Here is a 5460-nt window from a genome sequence, read left to right on the forward strand (position 1 = left end):
TTCTCCTTCATTCCTTGTGAAAATGAAAAATTTTGAGCCAGAACTGCATTTTTGTGTAAAAAATGTAATTTTTCATTTGCACAGCCCAGTTGTATCAAAATTGGTGAAACCCCTGGGGGTTTGAAATGTACACTATACCCCTAGATGAATTCCCTGAGGGGTGTAGTTTGCAAAATGGGGTCACTTGTGGGGGGGTTCCACTGTATTGGTGCTTGGGGGGTCTTGCTAATGCGACATAGCACCCACCAACATTCCACCAGAATCTGAGCTGCAAAATCCAAAAATCACTCCTTCCCTTCTGAGTCCTGCCATGCACCCAAATGGTATTTTTTGGTCACATGTGAGACATTGCCGTACTCGGGAGAAATTGGGGCACAGATTTTGGGGTGCTTTTTCTCCTTCATTCCTTGTGAAAATGAAAAATTTTGAGCCAGAACTGCATTTTTGTGTAAAAAATGTAATTTTTCATTTGCACAGCCCAGTTGTATCAAAATTGGTGAAACCCCTGGGGGTTTGAAATGTACACTATACCCCTAGATGAATTCCCTGAGGGGTGTAGTTTGCAAAATGGGGTCACTTGTGGGGGTGTTCCACTGTATTGGTGCTTGGGGGGTCTTGCTAATGCGACATAGCACCCACCAACATTCCACCAGAATCTGAGCTGCAAAATCCAAAAATCACTCCTTCCCTTCTGAGTCCTGCCATGCACCCAAATGGTATTTTTTGGTCACATGTGAGGCATTGCCGTACTCGGGAGAAATTGGGGCACAGATTTTGGGGTGCTTTTTCTCCTTCATTCCTTGTGAAAATGAAAAATTTTGAGCCAGAACTGCATTTTTGTGTAAAAAATGTAATTTTTCATTTGCACAGCCCAGTTGTATCAAAATTGGTGAAACCCCTGGGGGTTTGAAATGTACACTATACCCCTAGATGAATTCCCTGAGGGGTGTAGTTTGCAAAATGGGGTCACTTGTGGGGGGGTTCCACTGTATTGGTGCTTGGGGGGTCTTGCTAATGCGACATAGCACCCACCAACATTCCACCAGAATCTGAGCTGCAAAATCCAAAAATCACTCCTTCCCTTCTGAGTCCTGCCATGCACCCAAATGGTATTTTTTGGTCACATGTGAGGCATTGCCGTACTCGGGAGAAATTGGGGCACAGATTTTGGGGTGCTTTGTCTCCTTCATTCCTTGTGAAAATGAAAAATTTTGAGCCAGAACTGCATTTTTGTGTAAAAAATTTAATTTTTCATTTCCACTGCCCAGTTGTACCACAATTGGTGAAACCCCTGGGGGTTTGAAATGTACACTATACCCCTAGATGAATTCCCTGAGGGGTGTAGTTTGCAAAATGGGGTCACTTGTGGGGGGGTTCCTAAATTTCAGCATCTTATAGTGCCTAGAAACCTACATGGTGCCTAAAAAATAATCTCATAAAAAGGAGGCTCCAAAATCAAGTAGGTGCTCCTTCTATTATGAAGCCTGTGGTTTGGTCAACATGCACACTAGGGCCACATATAGGATATTTATGAAAACAAAAGAATTGGGGGAATCAATTTTTAGTCACATTTCTCTAGTAAAATCTACTGTGTTCCTTAGAAAAATGAATTAAAATTGCAAATCTGCAAAAAAATGAAATTTTGAAATTTCACCTACACTTTGTTTTAATTCCTGTGAAACACCTAAAGGGTTAACAAACTTCCAAAATGCTGTTTTGAATACTGTGAGGGGTGCAGTTTTTGAAATGGCATCATTTATGGGGGTGTCTCACATACAAGTCTCTCAAAGTCACATCAGAACTGAACTGGTCCCTAAAAAAATCAGTGTTTGAAATTTTCTTGAAAATTTTTGAATTTGCTATTCATATTGTAAGCCTCCTAGTGTCCAAAAAAATTAAAAGGAAGTTGAAATAATGATGGAAACATAAAGTAGACATATGGTCTATGTTAGTTATTAACTATTTTGAGTGGTATGATTATTTGTCTCACAAGCAGAAAATTTAACATTTTGCAAATTGCAAAATTTTCCATTTTTTTACAACATTTTGGTATTTTTCACAAAAAAACACAGACTGTATCGACCAAAATTTACCACTAATTTGAAGTACAATGTGTCACGAAAAAACAAACTCAAAATCACTGGGATAAGTAAAAGCAAAAAAAAAGTTATCCCCACTTAAGTGATACATGTCAGATTTGAAAAAAAGGGCTCTGTCAGGAAGGCAAAAACTGGCTCTGTCAGGAAGGGGTTAAGCTGTAATGTGTATTGAACTGTGGTGCTCTTTATTTGTACTGTATTTTTGTTATTTATTCAATGTTATGCCAAGTTTTGTCTCCCTGTATTGTTCCTTTGTACGGCGCTGCAAAACACTTGTGGCGCCTTATAAATAAAATTATAATAATAATAATAACAACTTTGCACAAAAACTTAGGAACTTACTATAGGTGCTGACAAATGGAAGCCGGTGCTCTGGACTAAATAGTCAAAATATGACAAAAGCAGTTTGTTCAACAAAGTGCTGGTGAGCAGTGCAATAATGAGTGTCTGCAGGCAACAGTGAAGCATGGTGGAGGTCAATGTTCCCTCTAAGTTTACGAAGGCTTTGTGCAGAAAAAGATATTGGCTGTGCAACTTTGGAAGGAAATGTACATTTTTGTGCGTCACATAACGTATACAGGCCTAGGTTTCGAGTTCTGTTGAGTTAATAAAGCAATTTTAATGTTTACAGACTTCACACACCACACATATAGACTATAGCAGTGATTTTCAACCTTATTAAACTCGTGGCACACTAAAACAAGATTTTAACCTTTGTGCGCTCAGTTGTAATGTCTGTGCGCGGGCTCCGCGAGTTGTGTGCGCGCTCACACGCGCACAGCTTAGAGGGAACACTGGTGGAGGTTCCTTACAAGTTTGCGGCTGCATTTCAGAAAATGGAGTTTGGGATTTGGTCAGGACTATTAGTTTATTTAATGCTAAGATAATACAGGCAGATTCTTCTCCATCAAGCAATACCATCCGTAACTTGTCTGATTATCTCCAAAGTTATTATGCAGCAGATCAATGACCCCAAACATAGTCAATGTTATTAAGAACTATCTTCAGCATAAATATCAAGACGTCCTGAAAGTTATATGGCCCCCAGGACCACTGATCTGAACATCATTGAGTCTGTGATTACATGGAGACAGAATGATTTGAGAAAGCCTATATCCACAGAAGATCAGTTGGTTAGTTCTCCAGGATGTTTGGAACAACCTCCCTTCCGAGTTCTTTCAAAAACTGTGTAAATTTACCTAAAACTGATGCAGTTTTGAAGGCAAAGGGTGGTCACCAGTGGCGTAAATTCATCCCAGTTGCCAGGAGGCAAGATAAATATTAGTGCCCCCCTCAAATAAATATACGTATGCGTGTGTATGTAAGTACAGTCAGGTACATAAATATTGGGAAATTGACACAGTTCTCATATTTTGGACTCTATACACTACCACAATGGATTTGATTTGAAATGAACCAAACTAAATGTGCTTTAACTGCAAAATTTCAGCTTTAATTTAAGGGTATTTACATCCAAATCAGGTAAACGGTGTAGGAATTACAACGGTTTCTATATATGCCTCCCACATTTTAAGGGACCAAAAGTAATAAGCAAACTAAACAATTCTAAATAAAACTTTCACTTTTTAATACTTTGTTGCAAATCCTTTGCAGTCTGAAGTCTGGAGCGCACAGATGTCACCAGACGCAGGGTTTCATCCCTGGTGATGCTCTGCCAGGCCTCTGCTACAAATGTCTTCAGTTCCTGCTTGTTCTTGGAGGCATTTTATTTCGGTTTTGTCAAAGTGAAATGGATGCTCAACCGGATTCAGGTCAGGTGACTGACTTGGCCATTGCATAACATTCCTCTTATGTGCCTTTAAAAAACTCTTTGGTTGTTTTTGCAGTATGCTTTGGTTCATTGTCCATCTGCACTTTGAAGCGCCGTCCTATGAGTTCTGAAGCATTTGACAGAATATGAGCAGATAGAATATAATCTATTGACACCTCTATTTTTGAAAGCATTCTTACCTTGCAGCATTTGTTTTGCACCTGCCTAAAACTTTTGCACAGTGCAGTGCATTAAAAATAGAACTGCATACAAAGTCAAGGTTGCAGGTGCACAAATCAAACTCCCAATCTTCTTTATTGTGTTGCCCTGGGATCACTCGGCTGCTTCATTTTGGGGTGCCCTGGATTTGTACCCCCCCCCCCCCCCCAAAATGTTAGGGACTTGCCTGACTAATGAGGTCACCTGGACACGGTGGGCAAGCCGTTACTTATGGCCATAACTATGCGAAGAACCTCGCTAAAAATGCAAAATTTTATTGCAATATGTATTATTAATCGGGAGTTTAATTTGTGCACCTGCAACCTTGACTTTGTATGCAGTTCTACTGAAAGGTCTCCGCATGGTCGCACCTCTCAATTTGTGTACACCCCAGGACCCCTTCCCTGTAGTGCATTAAAAATAGTCAGATTTCATGTTTCCCACGGAAAACCATGCATAAACAGTTCAAATATAATTATAGATGTGAAAATATAGCAACAGTGCAATGAATGGTATATTTACTTCTAAATAACTAATTGTACAAAAATGTAATTAAGCACAATAGTGTACAAAGATATATAATAGTGTAAAAATATATTATCAGTCAGAGTTTTTACTGATTTCCAATATGACATAGAGACCTATACTGTTAATCAAAGTTGATCATGACTTTAATATTGCTTGCATACAGAATATGTATAATATGTGGAGAAATTGAACATAAAAAGAAATGTTCAAAAATGGCCAACCATATGGTATAACATTGGGTACTTGTTTCCTAGCAGGGCGCCCAGATTTCCTACATACGCTAACGTAGTGAAGTCGCATCGCACATCGCATGGCCCTTTTTTGTGGCGTGAGATGCGATCTCAGTAGTTAATATGGTAAAACACCACCACGAGCCCCGCGAGGGGTGGTGGAATGCATCCTACGACCTTTTCATAACACCACTATCCAGGTCGGCGTGGAGCTGATTTTATATAGTGTGGCGAGCACAGCGAGCTCAAAGTGTGGCGAGCGGACGCGGAATACATGTAAAGTAATCCGCGCACGCTCGCCACGCTTCGAGCTCGGTGGCTCGCTGCGCTCACCACACTATATAAAATCAACTCCATGCCGACGTGGATAGTGGGGGTATGAAAAGGTCGCGGTACGCGTATTCCGACCTTTTCATACCCCCACTATCCATGTCGACGTGGAGTTGATTTTATATAGTGTGGCGAGCGCAGCGAGCGGACGCGTAATACATGTAAAGTATTACGCGTCCCCTCGCGGGGCTCGCCACACTATATAAAATCAACTCCACGCCGACATGGATAGTGGGGGTATGAAAAGGTCGGAGGACGCGTACCGCCACCCCTCGCGGGCTCG

The sequence above is a fragment of the Crinia signifera genome, chromosome 6 (genome assembly GCF_055691185.1).
Source record: "Crinia signifera chromosome 6, ASM5569118v1, whole genome shotgun sequence".
In the NCBI taxonomy this organism is placed as follows: Eukaryota; Metazoa; Chordata; class Amphibia; order Anura; family Myobatrachidae; genus Crinia; species Crinia signifera.